Source organism: Diorhabda carinulata, chromosome X, assembly GCF_026250575.1.
Source record: "Diorhabda carinulata isolate Delta chromosome X, icDioCari1.1, whole genome shotgun sequence".
Classification (NCBI taxonomy): domain Eukaryota; kingdom Metazoa; phylum Arthropoda; class Insecta; order Coleoptera; family Chrysomelidae; genus Diorhabda; species Diorhabda carinulata.
The window spans coordinates 59,252,503-59,260,797 of NC_079472.1; the positions used below are offsets into that span (position 1 = coordinate 59,252,503).

The 8,295-nt window shown below is 32.6% G+C and overlaps 1 protein-coding gene across 1 annotated transcript in view; it reads right to left on the reverse strand.

Annotated features, from left to right (window-relative positions):
• LOC130901880 (uncharacterized) overlaps nucleotides 1–8,030 on the reverse strand; it is a 167,319-nt gene extending 159,289 nt beyond the window's left edge. Inside the window, exon 1 of the mRNA XM_057813535.1 lies at nucleotides 7,806–8,030. The gene's annotated coding sequence lies outside the window, so the exon portion shown is untranslated. The remainder of the gene's footprint in view (nucleotides 1–7,805) is intronic.
• Between the last annotated feature and the right edge of the window lie 265 nt (nucleotides 8,031–8,295).

Sequence of the window (8,295 nt, forward strand, 5' to 3'; positions counted from 1 at the left end):
TTTTCACAATGTATGTAACAAAAAGTAGTAAAATGTTTCCAAAAAATAGGCTTGAGGTGAATCATATTCAGGATGAACTTCTCCTCTTCCTATGTTATATGGAGCTGTTGGCCTCATAAAGCCGTATCTTCCACAAAAATCAAGTGCTTCACTAAACAACTCAATTCTCAAACCATTCCTAAAATCGATTTATAACATTCAATACAGATGTACACCCAAACTTGATGATTTTTGTGACCAATTCGTGAGCATCTCCATCAATTTTTGAGTTAGATTCAGAGCTTCAATATTTTCCAGAGCACAGAGTACATCTAGTGTGTTTTGAGCTGCTCACAAGCTTTCATATCTGCGTCTTGTTTCATTTAGTGCTTTCAAAGACAAATTCTAGTTTGTTACCTCATTGAATGCATATGCCGTACTATTTACCGCATGTCTTCTAGGTGCAGCCTCAATTATATTTTCCCCGGAAAGTGGAGAAGCGACTGCTCCACCTGAACCCCTCTTATCGACGCCAGTGTAGTTTTGGACTGGTTCTGCTAGTTTATTCGGAGAAACAACTAATCGACAGTGTCTCACACTTAGAGCACGCAATATACCAGATAGATCATGGAAATGTTCAATTTGGCGTGACTAGCGTGAAATAATGGAAATCACGTCTCAACCTACAATCAGCCAGAGCTAAAGAAGATTTGATAACCAATAATAATAAGGACTTTTTTAATTATGACTTCCAGTAACCACTTCTCTTCTGGATAGTAATGTTTCCATTAACAAGATTTTAGTTGGCTTTAAATTCAATTACCTTAAAGATATGGAAGAACGATAAATCTCAACAATAAATGGTAACACTAAAATTTGGTATAACCTGCAAATATTTTGGCATATAAAAGAAAAAATAGAAGGAAATTATTGTCATTATTACTGGTTTTCAAGCATACTGAGTCTGCATACTAAAAAAAATTTAGTATGCAGCTATATACTAAATCCAATGTTGCTCTATGGAATCCAACTGAGAGGATACATGAAAAGCATCAATATATAGAGCATTAAAAACAAATTATTACATAATTACACAATGGAATTAAAATGTGAAATATATTGTATGCTGTATACCTGTTTCTATTTATTTTCAACCAAAATTAGATGCATATATGTACATGCTTATATATTATGTATTATTTATATGGTCATTGAATTTAAGTCAAATTTCAAGTTTTTAAGACCGCGTGCGGTTTACAAGGAATAAAATTTCCTGCCAGTTCCGTGAAATAAGAGACTATTTAAAATATGATTAACAAAATCATGAAATTATTCAATTTAATAATATTTTTTCTAATATATTATGGGTATATTTCCTTGATCGAATCATATATAGGTAAATAAAGTTCAAAAACGTTACCTTATATGGAACTACCTCCTTCGAAATGAATGAAACAAATCTTCATTCACCATATTCTGCGTTTGAAGCGAAGCTCGATCTCAAGATCCTGTGAACAAGATTCGCCAAGCCTTTTTTTTTCGGAAACCAAGGTATTTAATACCTTCTTTGGTATTTCGCTTAGTGTTTTTGTAGCAACATTATGACCTCATAATAGGAAGTACAATCTTTTAAAAGAAAGTAACAACAATTAGGTCAAATATATCATAACGGCGAAATATAATAAAGATCAGAAACGCCCAGAAGCCCAGTAAATACGTATAAATCTAACCTTGTCTTTATGGCTAAGAAAATATTCTGATTCCAGCGTGACGTCATGAGCGAAGCGTTTCAAATTTGAACCGACAATTCAGCATGGCGCCAGACTACATCTACACGACAATATTCGAATCCTGTAACTGCACTGATTAGTGTATTGGTGTGATAGAAAAAACAAAGCGCGAATGATAAACGTCGTTAGAGGATAGATTTCAGAATAGCGGTTTGAGACGAACATGGAGCAACGTATCAATCTCGAATTTCTCGTTAAATTGAAAAAAACTCCGACTAAGTGCTATAAATTGTTGCAAGAGATTTATGGGAACAATTTTCTATATTGTGCGCGTGTTTTTGAGTGGTGTAGCGCTTTAGTAATGGCCGAGTGAGCATTGAAGATGACCAGCGCCCAGGATGCCTTGTGACTGTTTCAACTCCGGAAATAGCGATCAAAATCAACCAAATTGTGCGTGCAGATCGTCGAATGATCATCCGGATGATTGCCGAGGCTGTAAACGCCGATAAAGAAACGGTTAGAATAATTTTACACCAGGAATTACACATGACAAAAGTCTGTACCAAGAAATCTGACTCTTGACCAAAAGCTCTTGCGTCAACGGGTCTGCTCAGATTTCCTTGAAAGGTTAGTAGAAGATCTGCTTTGAAAAGGGATTTGAGCCAATGGAAGCGATAAAGCAAAAAACGGCAGAGCTCCTAACTGCACTCACCAAAGAAGACTTCCAGCACTGCCTCGATAAATGGAAAAAACGTATTGGAAGGTGTGTGAAAACCCTTTTTCGGAACCAGTCTCGTTATTTAATAACCAGACCTCGTATATCCTTTAAAAAAAATACCGTATCTACCGTATTATTCGAAATTATAGAATTCAATATAGATAAATGTCATGAATTTCAATAGAATTCTATGACATCATAAAATACATATTGATATAGAAATTGTACTCTATTGAAAGTTGTATCTGAAGCTTTTCTAAATCTTTGGGAATAAATTTGTGAGAAGGAAAGTTTGGAGTTGCCAAACTAGAAGAATGGGATGTCAAAGAAACTCCATCAAATTATAGAAAACAATACAATTTCTCGACATACTTTTGAGCAGTACACTCACATCAGATCACGGTGGCGCAACTTTCCAGTAAACTTGATAAGCCTGAAAACAAAATCTCGTCTTTTATGTGACGTATAGATGACACAAAGTTATCTAAATATTTACCAACGCGCCTTAGAAAATCGCGCGCCTAGGAACTTAATTTTCTAATACGACTGTTGTAATACTAGGAGGAAATTTATTTTAGTATATAGCTAACGTATCAGCAATCGAATTTAAAGTTAAATTTGAGATGTTTTCTTAACCAGAAAATAATTTATGGACAATGAACATATTTTGAAAAAGTAACTCAACCTGATTCACGATAATAACGCAAAAAATAAAATGTAAAAGATTTAATTCAAAATGTAGTCAACTAGAATGAATATCCATAAATATATTTCTGAGGAATAACGACATGAAAGTAAAAATGGACTTTCAACTTTTGATAATTGTTAATCGATTATAATGGAATGTCACGTTTATAGCCCAGTTGGGTTATTATTATTGATATTATCATTATCATTTCAATTGAATAAAGGCAGAGAAACAAGTTTGCTTTATGCCCAAAAACTACAAAAGTTTTAGTATTTAGTTTAGATTGCATATGCCCGATTTTCTTGAAATTTTAGTATGTCGTGAAGAAAATTATTCTGATTAATTTAATACGTATATATAGGGCGCGGAAATTATTCCTTCACACACTTTTTCGAGGTTGAAAATGTTGATAGGTTAGGTTAGGTTAGGTTAAGTTAGGTTAGGTAAGGTAAGGTTAGGTTAGGTTAGGCTCATACTCAAAATATTGAGCGACTTTAGCAAGATATTTGTGATAACTTACCTCGTTATGAAAGATCTCATTATTGTCAGTATTTTGTAACTAATTATATTTAATGTTGGAGAGGATTGGGTGTGGAGATCCCCACCTCTTATCCTCTACAACATCAAATATTTGCAAAATATCAATTATTCAAAAATTCAAAAGAAATTCAAATGTAAATACATACAGCGTCAGAGAAATTACAAATTGTACACCAGTTTATTTTTGGAAGAATTATCAGAAACCGCAGCAAGAATGTCAAAAATTCTATTGCTGTGTTGCTCTAGCTGATTGTTGACCCACGCTCTACAGAGAGGCAATTTGATTGTGGAAAATGGTTATTCAAAAATTCGATAAACTCGCTTTAGCTCCGAACCATTCATATGCAATATCGAATTTCGTTACCAAATTCAATTGATAGATATAATTTGGCTTGACGAAACCAAAATATTAACTGGCGTCGTCAAGTAAACTTCCATGCGACAAACGATAAGATCCTAGGGGATTCCTGGACGTTTTAGAATCTCTATAAACGATTTAAATGGCCCATCGTAAATTCTATAGCATTCAGTTTGTGTTAATTTGAAATAAGTGTCCATAAAAGCTCGTTGATTGAATAAATATATAAATTGTATAGATATACTCGTAATTGGTAAGAATGATAAGTATTTGATTTTATTTACTTCAATTTTGGAAACAGAATTTTCCAGAAAAATATTATTATTTGCTAGAACCTATCAATAAAATTTCTTGATTGAACAACACAGTTTCTTCAATATCACTGCTTTAGCTACTACTTTTTCTATTTTCAGTTTGATCTGGTGTCTCTCTCTAAGGTTTTCAAAGTATAAAACAATCTTTTCAAAGATCTTCTAGTTTCACCTGTTATTGTCTTCAAAGAGTGAAGCTTTTAACTTGTCTATCAAAACGCTCATATCAGACAGTGTAATTGTGAGTGTTGGTGTAGTGGTAATAAAAAAAGTGTGTTCAGTACGAATTTTTTAAAAATCGTACTATTCTAAAGATGGAGACTTGGTGTATTATAATGATACAACTGGAGTGATGGAGATTTTGAAAATCGAATTTAAACACTTCTGTTGTTTATTAATTGACGCTTCCGAAACTAGCTTAGAGGTAGTTTTCTTGTATATTGGAGATATATTCCTTCTGTAGCTCTCACTCATGCTGTTGATATGTATTTCTCTCTAATTTTCAGGCCTCGACTAAGGCATGTCAAATTCTGTTATTTTCTTTGTGGATAATAATAAAAAACAAACCGTTATCGTGAAAAATGGGTCCAAGCGAATATCTTAAAAACGTTGTAAAATGTCTAGGAAATCATAAGAGTGGAAAAGCACTAGGATGTTGACCGATTATTATACTAAATTTGTCATAAAATCCTAAATCTATAACATAAATCGATGAAAGTGAAAAATATGAAGTTCGTATGGCAAGACAAATCTGAAATTTCGTTCCTCAGATAGATCTAGACAGAACCACGTTTCGGAAAAAAAATTCCAGTTACTCACAAATGGCATTAGATTAGATCTGATAGTGGTTTTGTTCTTCAAGAGTGGATAGTAATTTTGGAAATAATCATAATCTAGTATTTAATTTCTTGAAGTTTTTTATATAGTTATTTATGTCTTATTCATTCAAAATTCCATAGATCAGTTTTGATGTGCTGGATATACCGATAGCTACATCAAGAAAGTGTTAACATGATATTCTAACAAAGATATTATGTTTGTTTTCCAAATATCCTCATTACTACTAAAAAAACTCAATTATCCTCTTATCAAAGATATTATGTTTCCTTTTCAAACACCGTCAGGCAAACTCCGCTTTTTTGGAAAGTGTTGCTATGTTTACTTTTTTTGCAAAATGAGGTGTCAGTTTCATAATGAACCAAACGATTCTCATGCTTTTAATTAAAAGTTCATAATTTTTAATTACTTCCCAGGTGTCCGTTCTTTATTTTACAACGACAATAGCCATCAATTTGAAAGTAAAAAAAGTAAAAAGTAATCATTTATATAAGGGTATCTTGTTATTTTGCAAACTAGTTCGTAAAATACGTTCTCTAGAGATACTTCGTGATCCCTTTTAACATTAACATTTATTTTGTCTTATGGTTTATTCAGTAACTTCGCTTTCTAATCAAGTGGAAAAAGACAATGAAACAAATTGTAGAAGTGTAACTTATTCCACCCCAATATTGATAAACCAATAAATACTCATCCAACTTTTAAATTTGAGAAATAAAATCATCAAATTATCTTTCTTCAATCAAATATTATTTAAGTTTAATATTAATAATTTTTACTTAATGTCCAATATTTCGTTTCAAATTCAATTAAAATGTTGGGAAGAAATTGCAAACATCTTTTTAATTTTATTTTCAAAGAAGAGAACACCTATTGTAGATTCTTTATTAATATGGATTTTCCATAACGAACCGAGATAAGAATTGATGTGTTCCACTGAAATATTAACCCGGCGATAACGTATATCATTTTGTTTCCCAATGGTAAGGAAAGAACTCAGCAAAGATGATAATATCTATAAGTCAATATTAGTTATGAAAGATATTCTATATACTATTAGATCCGATAAATCCAATGAAAATATATTAGAAAGCAATTATAAAATGAATGTGGTAGTTTGGACGAATAATCTCAAGAAAAAACTTTTCAAACTTTCAAATTCAATCAATCAAGCTGAGTTAGATAATAACATTTATCAAGATCCAAAGCAGAGCTCCTTGGGTCTCGGTTACAACAATGGAATTTGTAAACATCATAAACGAAAATGAAATTGTTTGTTATTGAGCTTACAAGACGAATTTACTCAATACTCTCATTTTTTCTTATATAAGAAACAACAGAACCAGACACCAGGACCTATTCCAATTATTGGTATATCCAAGAAACATTTTTCTTCACTTCTAGTCATTTTCAATCAATATTTTAGTAGTTTATATGTGCACGCACTTTTCGCATGTTAAAATTTTCATTAATTCCTATAGATCCAGAAATAAATTACCCTACAATAGATTCAATTATACACCAAAGCGTAGGGAAATAATATAGCTGGTAAGCTCGCTAAAGCAGGGACAAATAAACCCTTCATGGAACCCGATCCCTTCTGTGGTATCAGCTACAATGAAAAAATTATTGGAAAAGATAGATAGATAGAAGTAAAACCTACAGGAGCCGAGACACATTTTCTCGAAGTTTGAAACACTGAGGAAATCCATAGCACTTACACCTGGGTGCATATGGAATAGAAGACGAAGATTTCTGCTAATTGAAGTCATCCTACATTCTATACTTTTTGAAAGGAGTGGAATTGATGGATCAGCTGTGGTTCTCCAGTATCGCAGTATGAAATGGGGACAAAACAGATCCACCTTCAACATCTTTGTTTTCTTGTAAACACGTCGACGCGATAATCATTCATAGCCATATATTTACTTCAATGAATTATAAGTTTCTCCAGGTTCACAACTATCGATTGTGAAAGAACATCCACTATACAAACGGAAGCTACAGCTACATTGAATTTCCTGCATTTCCTGTAGACATCGCGTTCTGAAGAGTAGGATTCATACTAAATAGCTGAGAGTCCTTAACATTTGACGCAGGCGTACTTTTTCTGTAGCAGCGTCTAGTTACTTAATAGCCACACCTCGTATACCTGTTTAATCCTACTAAGACTGAAATCTCTTCAGGAAACGTTTTCAGTCGTGACGATGAAGAAAGGAATTCTCATAAAATCATATAATTATACCAAGAACAATGATTGTACCCAATTAAAATAAATGCAAATATTTCATACCACAAATAAAAAATATTCTATTGAAATAAATGTTTTAGAAATTGAATGTAGTAGAAATTAAACAAATATTTTGAAACTCAAAAAATTTTCATTGTATCACATCGTATCTGTCTCTCAAAAAATGAGCATCAACTTTCATATTTACACCATCCTAGTATCTAAAATACAAGTCAAAAAATGAGCATGAACAACTAAAAAAGGAAAAACATCACAATTGCGGGATAATTTGCGACTACTACAGATAATTGAAAATCATCATGCAAATCATGGGTTGTCGGATTTAATGATTATAAGAAGCTCTTGTTCAACTCATTCGATTTAGATTTAAACTGAGTTTGTAATGCTACTCACGAATCGGTTAATGCAACAACCTTCACCCAAATTTTCCAGTTCAAATCACTGATGATGCTGACCCATTCGTAATACTATATCTCGAGAAGATCGCCACTTCCAAAACGAAACGCTCGTAACTTCCGCTCTTGTTCACGGTAATGGACAAACTCCCGCCAAATGCTTTCCACAAGATACTTTCCCACTACATTTTGAACGATGTTCGTCGCGTTGTCGGCGCACACTAGAGTTTCAAGGGCTTTCACCGCATTTTCCTTCGAATTTTTATATATATAATGATGAAGAAACTCCTTGGATGATAAAAAATTTGAATATTTAAACAGTGTGAATTTCATATTTCTCGTGTCTTCATATAATAACCACTCATAGTCGCTAACAAGGAGTATGAAGTCTCGGAGATAAAAAAAAAACATAATTGGATGAATTAATTAGGTTCCCCAATTAGAATGATGAGCTTTTTATTATCCTAATTGTAATTAGTTTTGTTTAC